We start from the raw sequence: 23690 nt of genomic DNA on the forward strand, positions 1-23690 counted from the left end.
CATAGAATGCTCATCAGTTCACATTTTCTTGGGCTAGGCCTTGAAGTTTTACTTCTAACTTCCATCATTTCCCTCAGTTTCCGTGATATTTCTTGTATGGACAAATTTAGCCCACTTTTTGCCTGCCATGGTTTCTTCTGCATTGAAATTATAGGGCAATCGGTTTCTGTCACCTTTGTCGAAAGCAAGGTTTCTTAAGTCCTACATGCATAAACCGAACATCATCTCTTCAGATTTAAGAATATGCTCTTCCAATCCATTTTTAACTTCTTTGGAAAATACTTTTTCTGCAACCAAAAATTTTCATATCTCCGTTTGCATTTTTATTTTCAGTGTGCCTCAGTGTGTTAGAGTTCATCGGTGCTCCACTTTTCAAAACGTCCTTGTTGTGCCATGTTGTAATACAAAAAGCCATTTAATTAATAACATAGGATAAATAACGCATTAAAAATTCATCACATCCTTTCTAAACATTGTCGCACTGATAACGCCAACTGTATTTGTTATAAAGCCCACTACACGAGCAAGTTTTTTTCAATTGCATACAATATTGGAAACTTACAGCGGTACTTTACATGCAAAACCGCCGTTTTCTGTGTGCCAGTTTGCTACAAACGATTTCCAACGAAAACAGTGTCCTCGATATCTGAAAAGTAACGTTATGTCGTTTATATTCACTCGCAAGTGTAACATTACGTTGCCACTTACTTTAGAACATTAATTCTCTTCGCTATGAACACAAAATGTTAGATGAAAACTACGACTAAATCAACGCTGTCTTCAGACGATCTGTTTATCACTATGCAGAAATCATAGCTGATAATATGTCTCTAAGAAGTACGAAGTTCACGCTGAGTCCTCCAAACGTCGGAGACTACAAGAGGTACGAATTTTATAGTAGTAGTACAAACTGAGCCGGTACAATACAGTCACCTCTTCACTGAGTATCGTTTCCTATCACAATGTTTTCTAAAATATCATTACATCTCCAGTTTTATAGTTTATGTGGTTATGAACCCAATGTACCACCTAAAGATCGTGAAAGGAACTCTGTAATGGGCCACTAAGTGTTAACTATGGATCTATCTGCTAATAATAGATTTTAGAATGGTTCTGCCTCAGTTTCAACGAAATCTGTAATTACTAGGAAACGAAAGAAAACAAGCAATAGGGTCAGAGAAGACTACAGCGGAAGGTGCAATAATGATAATAACAAAAACGAAAAGGATTTGCGAGGGTCATGTAAGGTGAAAGGATGGTGGATGGACGAAGACATAATGTATGCTTTAATCCAAAACATAAGGGAAGACAGACGATGACGCAAATAAAAGGCGGTGAGTGATATTAGAAAATATGTAAGTTCCACATTGATGGTTATAACTGAAGACGAGAAAGTGCGAAAACTCTATTAGTAGCTTTCATTAATCAATATCTATCCAGCTCCTTTTGGTGGTTATGGTGATTTAATATTATTTGTACCGGACAGAATACAGCTAGTGAGTCAAGTACTATTAAATGTAAACAAATTAAAACATTTTGAACTTAAATGCGACGTAATTCACCGCTTGCACAAGTGAATGCTTGATTCAGTAAATACACTACGATATTAGCCTAATTTAATTCAATGTATATGTAAGAGTGTATCACATTCCTTCACTTCACAAGCCCAGCAAATCTTACCCGTCATATGAACACAGCAGAAGCAGAACACGGCATCCCGAAACTTTGCCTGATTCAAATGGCTCTGAGCACTGACTTAACATCTGAGGTCATGAGTCCCCTAGACTTAGAACTACTGAAACCTAACTAAGCTAAGGATAGCATAGCAAACACATCCATACCCGTGGCAGGATTCGGAACCTGCGACCGCAGCAGCAGTGTGGTTCTGGACTGAAGCTCCTAGAACCGCTCGGCCACAGCGGCCGGAGAACTTCGCCTGAAGATGACTGATACGAAACTTATTGAAACGTTCCAGCAAGACCACTCCTCCACTCGGCTGATTATCCGAGAAAATTTACCAATATCTATCATTTTTTTCCCGTTTGGCTAGTTAATTCCCCCTTTGAAGGAGGTTGCCAATTTCTTCCTCCAGTAACGTCATCTGTTACATTGCACATGGGTTACGTGGTCTACTGTCAGCATACTAAAGTTCAACGTTGTTCCTAACATCCAAAGTGGATGTCAGGAAAGCAGAAAAACTCTTATGCCTTCCATGGCAGTTACGTGCAGCTGAGTGGATAGGAACATGTTCAGTTTTGATACATCTGATATTTTCATTGCTTCCACTTGCTTAGCTAGTTTTGTTTTCTTGATAACAGAAAACTTACTCTTTTACTGCCTTCTCTCCGACTATTTCGCAATCATGTCACTATTCTCTACACGACTGATTATCACTTTTCTCTTAGCTATATCTTCCTGGGCTCTCCTGTTGCTCTTCTACGAGTGTCTTGCTTTCGGCCGGAAGATCTCTAACTTTTGCACTTTCACCCACTGCCTGGAATGATTGCTGAGACCTTAAAATTAGTTTTAAGTGATGTAAATTTTGAGATTACCGTACAATAGCCAAGACCATGACCGAATGTGACAATGAGAACAGCATTATTGATTTTGGTGCAATTATTTCCTTGCACCCAGTGGCAACAGTGAGGATAATCTGATATTAGAAAAAATGTTCAAATGTGTGTGAAATCTTATGGAACTTAACTGCTAAGGTCATCAGTCCCTAAGCTTACACACTACTTAACCTAAATTATTGTAAGGACAAACACGCACACCCATGCCCGAGGGAGGACTCGAACTTCGCCGGGAGCAGCCGCACACTCCATGACTGCAGCGCCTTACACCGTAATATTAGACCTACAGAAACATTACTGTTCCTATGAAAACATCATTAAATAGAAGGCCATTGCTTGAAAGACCAAGGAGAAACTTGGTAATAAACGCTATGGAATCTGTGAGTAAACAGACGATAATTAGGTCAGTGTGGCAACTCTGAGCATATCGTCCTTTCATTTGCTGCAGTGGAACTTGCGTTTCTGTAATCTGCGCCCTCTAACTCTGTTTCAGGGCTCGCGCATGTCTGCCGGTCGCTCGCTCCTCCGTCGGTGAGATGACAATCAGATTACTAATCCTGAGTTGGTTCAGAGAATGGAGCGAGACTGCTAAACCATGGCAGAATGATTTGCTCTGTAGGAAGGGGAGCTGCCGCCCTGAACTGCTATCCGGTAGAGTTCCTCTGTTCGACGCACCAATATAGCACGGATCTCGCCACCCAGTGTGCGACATCTGCACGGTAAGAGAGAACGCAGACAGTCACACTGAATTCCTGCCTTCCTACAACTGTCCGATACACCCAAGCTCCTGTCGCTCAGCACTAACACTGACACATGCTGCCTGAAAATCTATACATGTGACGAAAATTTTGTGTATGTATTAATTTGTGTGTGTGTGTGTTTGTGTGTGTGTGTGTGTGTGTGTTCGTCGTTCCAGATCTCCTCCTAAACAACTGGACCGATTTCAACCAAACTGGGTACACATACTCCTTACTGTGAGCCAACACTTTCGCTGTTGGAGAGGAAACACCTACTTATCATAGTTCAGGAGCTATGACGTCATAAACAAAGAGATACGTGAAATAATACCGCATTGTGCAAGACGTTTGAATTTATTACTTATTTTCGAGAAAATGTATTCCCAACTCATATTACGTACGGTGTCCACATATGCCACTTAACCTACCTACAGAATTACAACGTAGTACAACGCATACTTCAAGAGATACCATGTCATAAAAAGTGAAATATGTGAAAAAATGTCGCAACAAGCATTAAGTTTTAACAGTTTTAATCTTTACAGCTAAGACAATCCGACAGCTGAGTCAACTTCATTAAATCTCTGACACCAGACAGCGCTTTTGACAGCTTTTAATTGGGAGACGGAAATTGCAGTTTGCGAAAACTGTAACCGTCTATAGAGGCACGAAATGGCGTTGCCAAAGCGCCGTTTGCAAAAGTGCATTGCAGACACTCGAAGCAGTTGCAGCCAGAGTACAGAAACTGTCAGGGATCATGTTCCTTAATTTCGATACTTTACGTTTAAAAAAAGGTTCAAATGGCTCTGAGCACTATGGGACTTAACATCTGAGGTCATCAGTCCCCTAGACCTCAGAACTACTTAAACCTAAGTACCCTAAGGACATCACACACATCCATGCCCGAGGCAGGACCCGAACCTCCTACCGTAGACACTCGAAGCAGTTGCACCCAGAGTACAGAAACTGTCAGGGTTCATGACCCTTAATTTCGGTACTTTACGTTTAAAAATAGGTTCAAATGGCTCTGAGCACTACGGGACTTAACATCTGAGGTCATCAGTCCCCTGGAGCTCAGAACTACTTAAACCTAACTAACCTAAGGACATCACACACATCCATGCCCGAGGCAGGATTCGAACCTGCGACCATAGCAGTCGCGCGGTTCCGGACTGAAGCGCCTAGAACAGCTCGGCCACCGCGGCTGGCTTTACGTATACATTTGTACATTATACACGTCTGTTTCATAATTTCATAGGCGTTTTCACGAATACATGTAAATGAATTTTTTTCCGTACTTCACTAAAAACAAAGTTCATTTTTTGTTTTCGTTTCTAATAGAAAATGGCAAAATGAATACCCGTATTACGCCGAATTTGTCATATAGTGGTACAATAAACTCTATAAGAATTTAAACGACTTGGTGTTAAAGTTTAACATTTCGCGGCACAAAGTGATCGTGCTAAAAATGCGCTGAAATCCAAATATGAACACGGCGTAGATGATAGTTTCCCTACCATACCAGAAATGGGAGAAATGGAGCAAAGTTTTGTACTGACGGCTTAGACAGCAATGATAACCCGTTGATTATGTTAATTTCAGCATCAATGTAGATATATTTTATTTGGTTAAAATTATAAATATTTTGAGCAAGATCATTTACAGCTCAATTCGTGCTTTAAGCAACAGTACAATTAGTACAAACTATAGTTTCAATTAGCGACTGACAGTAGAAACGAGGAAGATCTATGCGCTTAGAAACATCTCATCTCGAAATTAGGATCGTCATTAGTAAAGGAACAAGGAGTTCGTTGCGAGTCAACGTATAGATAGGCCTGAAGACAGAAAAAAATAGTCCCACTACGCACTGACATCCTAGTTAAACCACTTCATTATAGTTACAGATGAGCTGTATCACTTTTTTGGCCTGCAGGTCAGAAAGTATTGCTTAATGGCCAAGGGAGAGCTCTAAACAAGGGGATCTTACAACTTTACAGCTCAAAAGAACATGAGGTTTGCAGTTCTGGAAGTATTGATAATCTAATCACGAAATAGATTCCTAGTTTGTTGTTACAAACTGTTGACAGAATTGTTCGATTATCGAAGACCAATAAACAAATAAAAATTTTCTAAGCTTCAAGTTGTGTAATTGACTATAAATAGTGAAATAATGTTTTGAATTAATTGCTAGTACGATGTCTGTTGCCACATCTTCATTGTGATGACATTTTTACCAAAGCCATAAGGTGAGATCATTCGTAAGCCCTGGCACCTTGTGAGATGAGCGAGAAAAAGTCTCGGCGATTGTGGACAGCTCTTGTCTTAGCACGACGACAATGTGCATGGCATTTACCGTTGTAGTTAAAAACGCCTATTTAGTCTGACGTGAACTTGTAGTGTGTCGCGCGCGAGAAAACAGTTGTTGAAACGAAACAAAATCCCAGTTTTCTACAAGTGCTAAAATACAAAAATGGTACTCGTACTGTTCTGGGACGTAAAAAGAAAGGCTGGTAGGTTACAGTCCTCTTCCGTGCATGGCGAGCTACAAAGAATAAGATTCTATTCATCCTCTTTACGGTTGCGGTTCTCAGTTTTCACAAAAATATGTCGAAAGAGGAGGAATTATAGTGTTGGATTAAAACTTTTTTAAGGGTTGTCAGTGGATTAGTATTAATAGAAAATGTTTCCAAAAGCATAAGAAAATAATAAGGTTGCTCTGCCGTATTCGCATGATTCAGACAGCTAAAAAATGTCAACTCTGGTGGCAACCACAAAAGGTAATAAAAAAACGGAAATAAATTTCCCAAATTGTGAACAAATACGTCCAGGTCATTTAAATATTTCTTTGTTTATTATTTCTTTTCGTCGACTGTCATCATCAGATCAACACCAAGAACTTCTAAAACATCGTCCACTGTAAGCAGCGGAACGGCTGCTAGTGTGGGCAGCTTAAGCCAGTATAAAACTTTTATTGTTATATTGCAATAAGTTATAGCTGCTTAAAACCATTGCTTGAACATTTAGATGGATGTAAACGGTAAACAAACGTTTTCTCACCGAATCAACACCCGGCAAGATTTACGGTGCTTCGAGACGTTAAGAAAAGCGTAGTTAGTATGGGCCATTGATTAAAATGCAGGATTTAAATTTAAAAAGAAAAAACGTCTTTTGGTTGTCCACAAACAAGTTAATCACTTTACATATCAAGTGTACAAGATAATAAAAAAAAGGCTTCGTTAAAACAACCTTCAACTTATGGTCGACTGAACCTAGCACTACGCATTAAACTTGTGGACTGGTTTTGTGTAAGACACATCTCGGTGCTTCTTGGTTAAGTTTTGATAGAAGTCTTAGCCTACCAGTTTCTTTTCTGTGTTAAAACGTTGAACTAGATTTAAATTTTTTTGAGAAATCGTAGATCAACGTTTGAAACCGAATCTCAGGGAGCGTCATTAACTTTGAATCTAAATCTGTCATGTGCTGCAAGCACTTCTTCGTAATTTTCTTCAAATGTTCGCTTGGAAACGCCACATGAGGTGTCATAGGTATCTGCTGATTTCCCACAATTGTTCTGAACTCCTTTGCAGTTTAGTTCTAAAAACATTAAAACTATCGGCAGCCCTCTTCCGAAACAACTCAAACCGCTTGTTTCATTGCAGTCCTGAATGCCTCGCTTCAACCTTGGACTCGCGTCTTACAACAAAAAGAAAAGAAAAAGGAAAAATATCTTATGTGGCCCGTATCAACCGACTTTGGTATGGTCTATACTATGAGACTGACACTGCACGTTTAAAAATGGTGGAAACAGAAACCGGCTTGAGTAAGTGGGATTTCATTACTATGATACAATCTGCATTGGATTACTTAACTATTGATAATAGTATGATAATATTATTTCTTACCTTTAACAATACAAACCAATGCCGAAAATTACACCGTTCACCAACTTTTGCACTCAGAATCATATAAAATTTTATTTGTGACACTAAGTCAACAGCAACGTCACCCAAGTTCTAGGAAATGCCGGAGTGATGGGTGCGTTTTATTCCGAACACTGGATGCGTCCCCTTTATTGCAGCAAATCCGAGAAACACCAAATGGGGTTGTGATAGTATAGAAACCACTGGAAGGAGACAGTATGTGTACTACCAAAGTATAGAAAAATCTATGACCAGCACAATCTTGCAACGTTCTGTAATATCACAATAAAGAGCGTATGATGAACATGTTCCAAAGTACTCGACTCTCTGTGTAAATATTACACTGTCCAGTCACATAAATGTGACCATCTGTCGAAAGCCTAAGTAGCCATCTTTCGGAGAGCGAATACACAGTGCAAAGAGCCCGATCGAGGTGGTCCCACAGATTCTCGATAGATCCGGCGAATTTGGTGACTGGGGCAGTGAAGTAAACTCATGCTCGTGTTCTTCGAACCAGGGATGTACACTGCGAGCTGCGTAACATGTATTGTCTTGTTGGTGGATGTCATCCTGCTGAAGAAAATCAGACTGCAGACAGGGGTGTGTTGCTCCCTTGCGCTTTCCAGAAAGACGAGACCAACCGGGCCAGCCGCTGTGGCCGAGCAGTTCTAGGCGCTTCAGTCTGGAACCGCGCTGCTGCTACGGTCGCAGGTTCGAATCCTGCCTCAGGCGTGGATGTGTGTGATGTCCTCACATTAGTTAGGTTTAAGTAGTTCTAAGTCTAGGTGACTGATGACCTCAGATGTTAAGCCTCATATTGTTCACATCCATTTGAACCAAAACCAACGGGGGAAGTCACGAAAACATTCCCCAGACCATAACGCTCCCTCCTCCGACGGGGACATTTCCGACGATTGCCGCAGGGCGTTTTCTTTGAGACGTTCCACGCAGTACACACAAACGGCCATTTATGATCTGAAAAGGTCACATGTCGCCACTCAGCAGACATACAGATGCCGTACTGGCATGCAAATTCCAGGTTTCGTCGCTGTTGAACAGCAATCAGTATGGGTGCATGAGATAGCATAGGTGCATGAGATAGGCACCTGCTGCGCAGGCGCATGCGCAGCAACATTCGCTGAACGGTCGTTGTAGAGACGCTGATGGTAGTCTTTTGGTCCATATGGGTGGTCAGTTGGTTAACAGTTACGCTTTTATTCGCCCGTACACATCTCCGAAGCCGTTGTTCACCCATGGATTCACTTGTCTATGGTGCACTACATTTGCGCTGGCACCCGTTTACGATAGTGCCATTTTGCCATGCACAGTATACTTTAACGACGGCAGCATGCAATCAGTTTACAAACTGAGCCGTTTCGGAAATGCTTTCACCCTTGGCCCAAATGCCATTAATGGCACCCACTTGGACGTCAGATAAATCTCTCCGTTTCTGCATTACGACAACGGCTGCCCTGTTTTCCGGATTGCCAGACATGCTTTATATACGCTCCACTGATAGTACTGCTACGTACGATCTGTAAATGGTTAGCCGGCCGGAATAGCCGTGCGGTTCTAGGCGCTACAGTCTGTAGCCGAGCGACCGCTACGGTCGCAGGTTCGAATCGTGCCTCGGGCATGGATGTGATGTCCTTAGGTTAGTTAGGTTTAATTAGTTCTAAGTTCTAGGTGACTGATGACCTCAGAAGTTAAGTCGCATAGTGCTCAGAGCCATTTGAACCATTTGTAAATGGTTATTGCACGTTCATATCGAACATAGGCGATGGTCTCATTAATGTGACTGGGCCGTGTGTTACTACTAACATTGTAAAATCGTCATCTTAAGATTGAAACTCTTTTGTCCATGTCTGCTTTAACAACGCACATGTTTTTGGATGGGGTCCGCCTTTAGCAAAACACAGTTTTGTTTTATATCCCAGACATGTTTCACTGCATTTGCAGCATCAGTGGACTTTTATTCTATGGCTGTTAAACATAAGGAATGTTTTTCCTGCTTGTACACATGTAAGCATTAGTTTTTTGAAACCGTAAATACAAATTTCTGAAAAACACATAAAAGGTATGAATACATAATCTTACGTGTTCTTCAAAAATTTGTAATTATGATTTTAAAAATTAATAATTACATGTGTACAAACAGTAAAGAACATTTTTCATGTTTAAAAACCGTAAAGGAAAAGCCCACTGATGATGCTGCAACTGCAGTGAAACATTTCTGGGATTTGAAATAAAATTCTGTTTTGCTTAAGAGGAACCCTATCCAAAAACATATGTGTTGTAATATAAATTTATTAGTGCAATATCCCATTCGAAACGTGAGACCAGGAAATGATTGTTTGCAGATCATAGCATACCGGTCTGTAGAATTTAAGTAAAATTAAGAAAGGAAAATGTTTCTACTAGCTAGTACCTAATCAGTTTACGATTATAAAACACATGAAATACCCTTTCAGTTTCCGGCTAATCCTGTAAAATGATGGAAAATTTTGTACCTGAAAGCGCTAGGAAATCTTCTGCTCTTCAAAACCAATATTTTGGAGTTTTCTTAACAGCTGCTCTGCGCCGGGCGGAGTGACCGAGCGGTTCTAGACGCTACAGTCTGGAACCGCGCGGTCGCGGTCCTTAGGTTAGTTAGGTTTAAGTAGTTCTAAGTTCTAGGGACTGATGACCTCAGATGTAAAGTCCCATAGTGCTCAGAGCCATTTGAACCAACTGCTCTGCACTCTTTTAGGAAACTGACGACCAGGCATTGACCTTAGAATTTCCGTAAGTATGAAGAGAATTGAGGATCGTCAAACCGAAAGGTTCTCTTGTAAGACGCACTACACAAGCCATAGACGAATCATTCACAGACAACCCACTCTCAAAAGAAGTACACTGAGCGAAGTGGCCGTGCGGTTAAAGGCGCTGCAGTCTGGAACCGCGAGACCGCTACGGTCGCAGGTTCGAATCCTGCCTCGGGCATGGATGTGTGTGATGTGCTTAGGTTAGTTAGGTTTAACTAGTTCTAAGTTCTAGGGGACTAATGACCTCAGCAGTTGAGTCCCATAGTGCTCAGAGCCATTTGAACCATTTTTTGAAGTACACTGAGGATATTACAAAGGTCAGAGTTTCAACGTCACATTATAAGTCTATTAGACCATAAGAAGAAGTGACTGAGACGTTGTCTGGATGAAGAGGATACCTTCCAACGTTATCGATTCATATTGTTGTAACTATAATAACTAAAGAGAACTCAAAAAGGAAAAGTGGAGTTCATGAGGAAGGAAAACAGAGAATATAAGGTGAAAGAGAAGAGAAAATGTCGTATCACATATCAGTACCAACCCGTGGGAGTCATATTTTCAACAGAATTGCAGGTTTCCATCTGACACGGATAGTGCTCGCGTGGGATCTGGCGGACCCAATGCCAGCCAACCACTGAGCCACGCCTTCAGTCGCTCCATATCAGTGGCTGCAGCGATATAGGACGGCCAGCAGCAGCAGCGGCTCAGTCAGTCGTACTTGGAGCCTCTTCGCTACGACAGCATCGCATGCGCTTATTTCAGAGACCCTATGCCGCTGACGTTGTAATGGCCAGATTTAATTCTTGCTGCATTATGTGTAAGGAGTCTGCCTAGTTTTGGAGAAATACACGTTAAGTAAATCTTCGCTAATCTTTTCGACTTCTATCCAGCTTTCCTACAACGGCAGTTACCGTACGATTCATTCGTCTATCTCTCCTTACCACTGTGTACGAAGTCGTACACAACAGGTGGTGCCGGCAGGTGTGGCCGAGCGGTTCTAGGCGCTTCAGTCCGGAACCGCGCTGCTGCTACGATCGCAGGTTCAAATCCTGCCTGGGGCATGGATGTGTGTGATGTCTTTAGGTTAAGTAGTTCTAGGTTCTAGGGGACTGATGACCTCAGATGTTAAGTCCCAAAGTGCTTAGAGCGATGAGAGCCAACAGGTGGTGTTAAGTTCCAATGGGAGGTCGTCGGTGCCTAGGCTCAAACCTGCGACAGACTGAGCTGCGCGAACCGTGGCAAGGCGCCCCAGACCGCGCGGCTACCCTGCGCGGCCGCACACAACAGAAAATGTAGAAGGAAGTTAGAAAGACTGGAAGCACAGTGTTACAGTCGTTCGAATTGTCCTATTCTGTACAGCTGCGCTGAAATGGGAATCATCTACCTGTACAATCTTACAGTACATCTCATGCTAATTTGAGGTTCATTTCATGCCGTCTTTGTGGCTTTGCGTTTCTAATGGCCAGCACTGTACACAGAATAGTTGTGTCTCTGCTTTATGTTATACTGCTATAGTTCCAGAACAGAATTAACCCTTCTTAACTTCCTAGTTGCCTGGAAAATCTCCTACGGAGGACCAGTGTTAAACAGGTAAGCCCACTTTCTCATTAAAGTCTCCTTAGACAGTTAATATCCTGGCTGCCTTCCCGTTATTGCTCAAGATTAATGAGAGTTGACAATATCCCTCAGAAGCAGCGGCCACTCAAAGGCGTAACCCGAAAAGCGCGTCGCGTCTGGGTCACACGGCACCGGTGCTAATCGGATGCGCCCGAAACGGGGAAGCGCGAGAGGGTTAAGTGCACTGGTGCCAAGTTTCTTCCGGAGACGAGACCCTCTCTGAAGTCTGGCGAACTATTCCGGCGGGTGAACACTGCCGTGAGGGAAGGTGGGGCGCCGCCGGTGAACGGAATGGCAAAGTAGCTGATTATAAATCCACTTATTTAATTAGAGCAGCCGGGGGGAGTCACTCGGCAGCCGACAATGAGCGCCAGAATTAGCCACAGCCAGCCCGACCAGGCGGCCGTGCGCTCGCTCGCTGATTCCCATTGTGCAAGTTAGCCAATTAAAGCCAGATTGCCTCCGCGCCCGGCTGCAGGTTCCACAGTCTACCTATCTGGGCTTAATGAATTTATTACTCTTCCCACCGCCGGAGAACGGAAATTTCTGGAGTGGAACGCGCGCGAGGGGTACGGAGCTAAAAAAAAGAACGAAAAATTGCAATTACGTTAGCCTGTACGACCGTCGGTTGTTCCACAGTGCGTCGGTACCGGTGCGACATTGGCTCAGCTTGATTTGCGGATTACTGTAGTGAATTTGGCACTCAGTGAAGGCACGAATACACTGGCGCGTAACTCTTGCTGGCCTTTATGGCGTCTCATATTTTCACTTCAAACGGCAATAGCTTGTTAGTTTTCATACTATTTTAGATACACCAGACGATAAGATGGACTTTTTCGCGTTTTTCTTCGGCGTTTCCTCGACATGCAGCAAGATAGGCGTTCATACTTCCACAATTAAGCATTTATTTTAATTTCAAAGTTGTGCCTTTTGCCTTTCATTGCAAAAAGTGTCAGTTCCCTAGAGGGACGGTTAGCACTGCTACGACAACGAAGTCATTGGAGGAGGGTTAAGGCTGGAGAAAGAATACGGTCCTACCATGAAGAACAAAAATTTCCAACAAATGCGAGTAGGACTCGCGCTCCGAAGGTTGAGTAAAAACTTACTTATATACATATATAGGCAGCTAATCAATCCCAGGAATCTAGATCTCAACGATTTTTGCCAATTAGTGTTATCGTTACAGGCAAGATATTGCTCAACCAGTTCCTGAGGAAAGGGGTCTTTCTTAACAGAAGGACACTGCCCGATAACAAATCACAAAAAAAAAGGTTCTTTCGTATGACATAACATGTTGTTAGCAATGGAGAGACGCCTACAGACGTTAAAGTAACCTCTGGCGTGCCACAGGGGAGTGTTATGGGACCATTGCTTTTCACAATATATATAAATGACCTAGTAGATAGTGTCGGAAGTTCCATGCGGCTTTTCGCGGATGATGCTGTAGTATACAGTGAAGTTGCAGCATTAGAAAATTGTAGCGAAATGCAGGAAGATCTGCAGCGGAGAGGCACTTGGTGCAAGGAGTGGCAACTGACCCTTAACATGGACAAATGTAATGTATTGCGAATACATAGAAAGAAGGATCCTTTATTGTATGATTATGTGATAGCGGAACAAACACTGGTAGCAGTTACTTCTGTAAAATATCTGGGAGTATGCGTGCGGAACGATTTGAAGTGGAATGATGATATAAAATTAATTGTTGGTAAGGCGGGTACCAGGTTGAGATTCATTGGGAGAGTCAGAAAATGTAGTTCATCAAGAAAGGACGTGGCTTACAAAACACTCGTTCGACCTATACTTGAGTATTGCTCATCAGTGTGGGATCCGTACCAGATCGGGTTGACGGGGGAGATAGAGAAGATCCAAAGAAGAGCGGCGCGTTTCGTCACAGGGTTATTTGGTAACCGTGATAGCGTTACGGAGATGTTTAACAAACTCAAGTGGCAGACTCTGCAAGAGAGGCGCTCTGCATCGCGGTGTAGCTTGCTGTCCAGGTTTCGAGAGGGTGCGTTTCTAGGCGTGGTATCTAATATATTGCTTCCCCCTACTTATACCTCCCGAGGAGATCACGAATGTAAAATTAGAGAGATTAGAGCGCGCACGAAGGCTTTCAGACAGTCGTTCTTCCCGCGAACCATACGCGACTGGAACAGGAAAGGGAGGTAATGACAGTGGCACGTAAAGTGCCCTCCGCCACACACCGTTGGGTGGCTTGCGGAGTATAAATGTAGATGTAGATGTAGATTACAAATTAACAATTTTTGGATTTTTTCGTTTGCCTTATCTCCGTCAAGGGACATAAATTTTAACTAGATGAAACGTCTCCCCGTTCCTGAGAAAAAGGGACCTTAACAGACGATCGGACTGACAGTCGGATAACAAATAATCAAAAAACAATTTCGTTTGTTATAGTTAGAAATCACCGACTGTCCGATTTTTCCCCTTTAGTTGTGCTGTGAAACCTTGCTTCTTGCCAAACCTCATGATTATAGACCATTGGAAAGTATCTTACAGGTTCTGGTGAGTGAGTTTGCGAGTATCAAAACACGTGACATTAATGGCCACATCCTTCGATTCCACTGATTTAGAAGCTGATAAGTACCGAGTGATTCAAAAAGATAGAACAGGTTTCTATTGTTTATTACAAAAAAAAAATTGTGAGAGACACAAACACATTACGCGTATCACTCGCTAGCGAAAGGTTCACAGTTTTCTGTCGCAACGAGGCGACCACACGACAAGAGGAATCATATTGCGTGTTGGAATTCGCGAGGAGTGAATCCATTGTTACAGTGCAACGTGCATTCTACCATCGATTGAGCAAATATCCGCCTCTTGACAAGCAGATTTAGACTGGCATAAGAAATTCTCGGAAGTTGGTTGCATACGCAAAGGTAAAAGCACGGCTCGGCATCGCACGTTTCATGGAAATGTCGAAAGTATCCTAGACACGTTCACATCGAGCCCTCGGTTGTGCACAAGACGAACAGGACAGATCTTCATCTTCCTCAAACAACGGTGTGGCGTGTTCTGTAACGACGCCTGCATATCAAGCCTTACAAGCTGCAGTTACTGCAGCAGTTGCGTCCCGTCTGTTTTGGTGAGTCTCTTTCATGTTCTAGGACGACACCAGGATTTTGTGACTCCAAAATTCCTACATAATAGCGATTTACTTTACCCGCTAGATGAAATGTCTATTCGTCTGAAAGGATGAGTTGTTCGGAAAAAATGTCCTCTGCCGTATCGTGGAGAAGTGGAATGCATATTTCGTTCAAATGGTTGAAATGGCTCTAAACACTATGGGACGTCATCAGTTCCCTAGACTTAGAACTACTTAAATCTAACTAACCCTGAGGGCATCACACACACCCATGCCCGCGACCGTAGCAGCATCGCGGTTCCGGACTGAAGCACATAGAACCGCTAGGCCACAGCGGCGGCGCAAATTTCGTATCTTCTCTGTTATCCACTTCTCATATTGTATCTGCCACATGTTGATATCAGTGCTAACATTTTCCTGAAAAAGCGTTAAATTAAATGAAACTAAAACATTTACCACCTAAAAATTCTTACACCTAATAGTAACCAATTCCAAGCCACTGTGATGCTCTGTATGGCTCTGGTCCCAGATAGCTCTGCATCCGAAGCTGCTTAGTACAATCTGCTTAAAATCGGGCCTTCTAATTCTCACTCTTTACAATATCTCACTAGCTCAAAAAAAAAAAAAAAAAATAGCACCGACTACATGAGATGCTTTCACTAGTAGGACTCTTGGAAAATGCAGTCGGTTTACAAAGGACATTGCTCATTAACACTCATCCCACCTGTCTTACAGTATTGTTCAAGTACGTGAGATACTGAATAGAAGTATAAGCGGGCATTGAAATACACAAGGAAAGGCAGCACAAATAACGACACCTTTTTTATTCCGTGGGAGTGCACCATGAAAATGTTGAAAAAGCTGAGCTGCTCGATGCGTGAAGGTAGATGCCAACTATCTTGCGAAAGACTACTTAAAGAATTCCAACAATCGGTATTATAGTGTGGAGTTTTCGTAACAAAATACAGATCCACACATGACAATTTTATAGCGATCGCGCAGGCAAGATAAAACTAATGAAATCTTGAAGAGATGCATTTAAGCAGTCATGTCACACCCCACCGCTGCATGCGCGAAGAGGACTGATGACCTCAGCGGTTTGGTTCCTTAGGAATTCACACAGACACATATGCGAAGAATCCTAATATGTCGTACAATGGGAAGTACCTCTGCCACGCTCTTCACAGCGATTTGCTGGCTGTGGATGGGGACGTAGATGTATGGCGTACAGTAAACGAGGAGTAGCTCTCTGTATAGTGGTATGGCTGGAGTGAACTTAGAGCAGCCAACTACAGCTACGGATTCACAATGTACGACGACTGTCGCTGCTGAACAAAACACAACGAACTCGATGTCCTGGCTTGACGTAGGGGTTTGGTGCGAGCAACGCCATGGCGGTAACGGGTATAGTAGGCTCGCGGTTTATACGTGTGTCATTATCCAGTAAACATGTGGATACTGACGTGTGAATTGAACATAATGCGGCCGACATGAGATTAGTTACTAACTAGTTGGGAACTATCACATTTAAATGGATATTCAAAGACGGTTTCTCTAGTGTTACAGATGTAGCGCGTTTAGTGATGGAAACAAGAAGTGGCATTAACACGAACGTATGGACTAAGTGACTATGAGTAAACAGTTATCTGTCTTGTATAACCACATAAACAATTACAATATCGAGATTACTACAGACTGTGGTAGTTCACATTCAATTCTACTCACAAGAGGACCGCCCCTAAAAATTACCGCCGATTTTGTCCAAATGTCTGATACATGCAGGGCTTGACTAGAGGTGAAAGTGACACAAGTGAGAACTCCATATGGCCATGTGCCGCGAAACATTTCAGTTTTGTTGACGCCTGGCTTAGAGGCAGATTGCAAATACCCCATAATAATGTTCAAAATATTGTATTTATTATTGCATTCATAAAAGAAAACGAAATGATTCCAGTCCTAAGGAGACCACCTGCTGGCAGATGCGATTGTTATCGAACTGTGAGGTTACAAATTCACTGCTAAAATAATACTGACATCTTTTATTAGCGAAGGAATGGAAAACTGGCAGAGGCTGAACTCAAGGAAAATCAATTTGCGATCTGGAGAAATCAAGAAACACCAAGCCAAAGTGGCGCCATGACTAACCTTGGGAGATCGTTTAAAGAAAGGCAAAAGCACGCTTATAGCATTTGTAGATTTAGAAAAAGCGTTTGACGGTTTTGACAAATACATTCAGTAATTCTCAATGTAGCAGGGATGAAATAATGGGAGCGAATATTTATTAACAGCTTGATCAGAAGCGAGAAAGCAGTTATAAGAAACTTAAGAGATGAGAGAGAATCGGGTGTAGCGAAGGGTGACACGGGTGTAGCCTATTCCGGAACTTATTCATTCCATATGTTGTGCATACATTCATTCTGTATGATGTGAATCCCCCCCATGAACCATGGACCTTGCCGTTGGTGGGGAGGCTTGCGTGCCTCAGCGATACAGATGGCCGTACCGTAGGTGCAACCATAACGGAGGGTTATCTGTTGAGAGGCCAGACAAAGATGTGGTTCCTGAAGAGGGGCAGCAGCCTTTTGAGAAGTTGCAGGGGCAACAGTCTGGACGACTGACTGATCTGACCTTGTAACACTAACCAAACCGGCCTTGGTGTACTGGTACTGCAAACTGCTGAAAGCAAGGTGAAACTACAGCCGCAATTTTTCCCGAGGGCATGCAGTTTTACTGTATGGTTAAATGACGATGGCGTCCTCTTGGATAAAATATTCCGGAGGTAAAATAGTCCCCCATTCGGATCTCCGGGCAGGGACTACTCAGGAGGGTGTCGTTATAAGGAGAAAGGAAACTGGCGTTCTACGGATCGGAGAGTGGATGTCAGATCCCTTAATCGGGCAGGTAGGTTAGAAAATTTAAAAAGGGAAATGTATAGGTTAAAGTTAGATTTAGTGAAGTTCGGTGGCAGGAGGAACACGACTTCTGGTCAGGTGTATACAGGGTTATAAATACAAAATCAAATAGGGGTAACGCAGGAGTAGGTTTAATAATTAAAAAAAATAGGAGTACGGGTAAGCTACTACAAAAAGCATAGTGAACGCATTATTGTGGCCAAGGTAGACACGAAGCCCACTCCCACGACAGTAGTACAAGTTTTTATGCCAACTAGCTCCACAGATGACGAAGAGATTGATGAAATGTGTGATGAGATAAAAGAAATTATACAGATAGTTAAGGGAGACGAAAATTTAGTAGTCATGGGTGACTGGAATTCGATAATAGGATGAGGAAGAGAAGGAAACGCAGTAGGTGAATATGGAATGGGGGTAAGAAATGAACGAGGAAGCCGCCTGGTAGAATTTTGCACACAGCATAACTTAATCATAGCTAGCAATTGGTTCAAGAATCATGAAAGAAGGTTGTATACATGGAAGAGGCCTGGAGATACTGGAAGGTTTCAGATAGATTATATAATGGTGAGACAGAGATTTAGGAACGAAGTTTTAAATTGCAAGACATTTCCAGCAGTAGATGTGGAGTCTGACCACAAACTATTGGTTATGAACTGTAGATTAAAACTGGAGAAACTGCAAAGAGGTGGGAATTTAAGGAGAAGGGACCTGGATAAACTGACGGAAGCAGAGGTAATAGAGAGTTTCAGGAAGAGCATTAGGGAACGATTGACAGGAATAGGAGAAAGAAATACAGTAGAAGAATAATGGGTAGCTTTGAGGTATGAAATAGTGAAGGCAGATGAGAATCACGTTGATAAAAAGATGATGGCTTGTAGAAATCCTTGGGTAACAGAAGATATATCTAATTTAATTGATGAAAGGAGAAAATATAAAAAAGCAGTAAATGAAGCAGGCAAAAATGAATACAAACGTCTCAAAAATGAGATCGATATTAAGTGCAAAATGGCTAAGCAGGGAAGGCTACAGGACAAATGTAAGGATGTAGAGGCATAGCTCATTACGGGTAAGATAAATACTGCCTACAGGAAAATTAAAGAGACCTTTGGAGAAAAGAGAACCACTTGTATGAACATCAAGAGCTCAGATGCAAACGCAGTTATAAGCAAAGAAGAGAAAGCAGAAAGGTGGAAGGAGTGTATAGAGGGTCTATACAAGACGATGTACTTGAGGATAATATTATGGAAATGGCAGAGGATGTAAATGAAGATGAAATGGGAGATACGATACTGCGTGAAGAGTTTGACAGATCACTGAAAGATCTAAGTCGAAACAAGACCCCCGGAGTAGACAACATTCCATTAGAACTACTGACAACCTTGGGAGAGCCAGCCCTGACAAAAGTCTACCATCTAGTGAGCAAGATGTATGAGACAGGCGAAATACCATCAGGCTTCAAGGGGAATACAATAATTCCAATCTCAAAGAAAGCAGGTGTTGACAGATGTGAAAATTACCGAACTATCAGTTTAATAAGTGACGGCTGCAAATATTAACGCGAGTTCTCTACAGACGAATGAAAAAACTGGTAGAAGTTGACCTCTGGAAAGATCAGTTTGGATTCCGTAGAAATGTTGGAACACGTGAGACAATACTGACCCTACGACTTATCTTAGAAAATTGACTAAGGAAAGGAAAACCTACGTTTCTAGCATTTGTAGACTTAAAGAAAGCCTTTGAAAATGTTGACTGAAATACTCTCCTTCAAATTCTGAAGGTGGCATGGGTAAAATATAAGGAGCGAAAGGCTATTTACAATTTGTACAGAAACCAGATGACAGTTATAAGAGTTGAGGGGTATGAAAGGGAAGCAGTGGTTGGGAAGGGAGTAAGACAGGGTAGTAGCCTATCGCCGATGTTATTTAATCTGTATATTGAGCAAGCAGTAAAGGAAACAAAGGTAAAATTCGGAGTAGGAATTAAAATCCATGGAGAAGAAATAATTACTTTGAGGTTCACCGATGACACTGTAATTCTGTCGGAGACAGCAATGGATCGGGATGAGCAGTTGAACGGAATGGACAGTGTCTTGAAAGGAGGATATAAGATGAACATCAACAAAAGCAAAACGACGATTATGGAATGTAGTCGAATTCAGTCGGGTGATGCTGAGGGTATTAGATTAGGAAATGAGACACTTAAAGTAGTAGATGAGTTTTGCTGATGATTGTTGAAGTAGAGAGGATATAAAATGTAGATTGGCAATGGCAAGGAAAGCGTTTCTGAGGGAGAGAAATTTGTTAACATCGAGTATAGATTTAAGTGTCAGGAAGTCGTTTCTGATAGTATTTGTATGGAGTGTAGCAATGAACGGAAGTGAAACATGGATGATAAATTGTTCAGACAAGAAGAGAAAAGAAGCTTTCGAAATGCGGTGCTACAGAAGAATACTGAATAGTAGATGGGTAGATCACATAACTAATGTTTAGGTATTGAACAGAGTTTGGGAGAAGAGAAATTTGTGGTACAACTTGACTAGAAGCGGGATCGGTTCTGAGACATCAAGACATCACCAGTTTAGTATTGGAGAGCATCGTGGAGGGTAAAAATCGTAGAGGGAGACCAAGAGATCAATACACTAAGCAGATTCAAAAGGATATATGTTGCAGTAGGTACTAGGAGATGAAAAAGCTTGCACAGGATAGAGTAGCAAGGAGAGCTGCATCAAACCAGTCTCTGGACTGAAGACCACAACAACAGACAACATGTTGTGCATGGTGTAAGTCCAGGCAGGAAAAAAAACAGTACGCACTTTGAGATTTGACGATGACAACGTAATTCTGCCAGAGACGAAAAAAGATCCGTAAGAGTAATTGAATGGAATGTATAGTGCTTTGAAAGTATAAGACTTACATCAACAGAATTAAATTAAGGTTAATGGAATGCAATCGGATAGAATCTGACGACCCTCAGATATTTAGAATACTAAATGAGACACTAAAAGCATTAATATAGTGCTATTTCTAGAGAAAAATATCTGTTTATAGCTAACGCAGACGAGATGTAAAATGCAGAATCGGAATAGCTAAGGAAAGATTTCTGAAAAAGGCAGATTTGGTAATATCGAATGCTATGTTTCACATCTCCTAAACTCTGGGACCGATTTGCAGTAATTTTGGTACACATATCTCTTATTGTCTGGGAAAAAGTGTTGTGGGGGTCAGGAGCTCCTACCTCTTAAAGATGTAGTAGTAGACGTGAGAAAAAGTGTAGCCTTCACCGCACAAAAAGCCAGATGTAGCTCATTCAGTAACTGAGAATAAAAGCCCTTAGTGAGTTGCAACAAGCTTTACACGTAATACCAAACATGTACGGAACATTGTCTCGCTGGAACAACACAGAAATTAACGAAAGGAATGAAGATTGTCGCAGATGTATTGTCGATACAGATGAGACGTTTTAATTTATTACTTCTTTATCACTAACTGGCTCAGATGGCAACCCAGTTCTAAGCAAAGAAGGGAAGGCAGGAAGGTGGTAGGAGTATATAGAGGGTTTATACAAGGGCGATGTACTTGAGGACAATATTATGGAAATGGAAGAGGATGTAGATGAAGATGAAATGGGAGATAAGATACTGCGTGTAGAGTTTGACAGAGCACTGAAAGACATGAGTCGAAACAAGGCCCCGGGAGTAGACAACATTCCATTAGAACTACTGATGGCCTTGGGAGAGCCAGTCATGACTAAACTCTACCATCTGGTGAGCAAGGTGTATGAGACAGGCGAAATACCCACAGACTTCAAGAAGAATATAATAATTCCAATCCCAAAGAAAGCAGGTGTTGACAGATGTGAAAATTACCGAACTATCAGTTTAATAAGTCACAGCTGCAAAATACTAACGCGAATTCTTTACAGACGAATGGAAAAACTGGTAGAAGCGGACCTCGGGGAAGATCAGTTTGGATTCCGTAGAAATGTTGGAACACTGAGGCAATACTAACCTTACGACTTATCTTAGAAGAAAGATTAAGAAAAGGCAAACCCACGTTTCTAGCATTTGTAGACTTAGAGAAAGCTTTTGACAACGTAAACTGGAATACTCTCTTTCAAATTCTGAAGGTGGCAGGGGTAAAATACAGGGAGCGAAAGGCTATTTACAATTTGTACAGAAACCAGATGGCAGTTATAAGAGTCGAGGGGCATGAAAGGGAAGCAGTGGTTGGGAAAGGAGTAAGACAGGGTTGTAGCCTCTCCCCGATGTTATTCAATCTGTATATTGAGCAAGCAGTAAAGGAAACAACAGAAAAATTCGGAGTAGGTATTAAAATTCATGGAGAAGAAGTAAAAACTTTGAGGTTCGCCGATGACATTGTAATTCTGTCAGAGACAGCAAAGGACTTGGAAGAGCAGTTGAACGGAATGGACAATGTCTTGAAAGGAGAGTATAAGATGAACATCAACAAAAGCAAAACGAGGATAATGGAATGTAGTCAAATTAAATCGGGTGATGCTGAGGGGATTAGATTAGGATGTGAGACACTTAAAGTAGTAAAGGAGTTTTGCTATTTAGGGAGTAAAATAACTGATGATGGTCGAAGTAGAGAGGATATAAAATATAGACTGGCAAGGAAATCGTTTCTGAAGAAGAGAAATTTGTTAGCATCGAGTATAGATTTAAGTGTCAGGAAGTCGTTTCTGAAAGTATTTGTATGGAGTGTAGCCATGTATGGAAGTGAAACATGGACGATAACCAGTTTGGACAAGAAGAGAATAGAAGCTTTCGAAATGAGGATTGGGGAGAAGAGAAGTTTGTGGCACAACTTGACTAGAAGAAGGGATCGGTTGGTAGGACATGTTTTGAGGCATCAAGGGATCACAAATTTAGCATTGGAGGGCAGCGTGGAGGGTAAAAATCGTAGAGGGAGACCAAGAGATGAATACACTAAGCAGATTCAGAAGGATGTAGGTTGCGGTAGGTACTGGGAGATGAAGAAGCTTGCACAGGATAGAGTAGCATGGAGAGCTGCATCAAACCAGTCTCAGGACTGAAGACCACAACAACAACAACAACATCACTAACTGTATTCGACACACATTTTGAGAATAGCATTCAAATATACCGTTGCATACACCCACAAATTTACGTCATTGTTTATCGTCATAAACACTGAGGTGCTCGAAAAACTGTGGCATCTTACATGATGCAATAATTCAATATTTCTTTGCTGCTATTTGCAACACATTTCTCAGAGATTATCCACATAATCACTGCATGTACCTGTAAAATTATATGATTGTGCAACAAATGGTCCAGGGTATATGATTTGATAAATATAGAGCTGAGAGAAAACAAAGGTGTAGGGCCAAAGTCGCTAGCGACTCAGGTAACATATGTGTACAAAGATGTGTGAAATATGATAAATTTATGTAAATAAGTGCGACCACGGGCGCAGCCGCTGGTAAAGAGCCCCTTCTAAATCCCTGGATCAACATCAACCAAACTTGGTACACGTTCACATACTACCTGAAAGAAATCCTAGATTGGGTGTGGTGGATAATTAAGGAAGGGCGAGGTGGAGATGTAGAGACAGAGAAGGTGAAGAAGGACTTGATAGGGAACGGAGTAGACGGCCAGAGAGAGGGTGTAGGAGGAGATGGACAGAGAGAGAAGAGGATTAGATTTAAAAAGAGTCGCGGGAGGAGGAAATGCGCAGAAAAGGGGAGGAGGATTTGAATAGAGTGAGGAGGAGGAGAAGGAGATGGACAGAGAGAAGAGCAGTAGATGGACTGTCATCGGTGTGAGGAGAATATGGACAACGAAGGCGACGCGATGATGCACAAACAGAGGAGGCGGAGGAGACATACGGAAAGAATGTCGGAAGGAAGAGTTGGACTAATAGAAGATTCGAACAAAAATTTATTTAGGCTACGCCAGGTACGCACCAACTATGAATATAAATAATGGTAATATTTTCGGAAGGAATTTGTCTGACGTGAAACCCTGAACGGAAGTAG

The sequence above is a fragment of the Schistocerca serialis genome, chromosome 6 (assembly GCF_023864345.2).
Source record: "Schistocerca serialis cubense isolate TAMUIC-IGC-003099 chromosome 6, iqSchSeri2.2, whole genome shotgun sequence".
Classification (NCBI taxonomy): Eukaryota; Metazoa; Arthropoda; class Insecta; order Orthoptera; family Acrididae; genus Schistocerca; species Schistocerca serialis.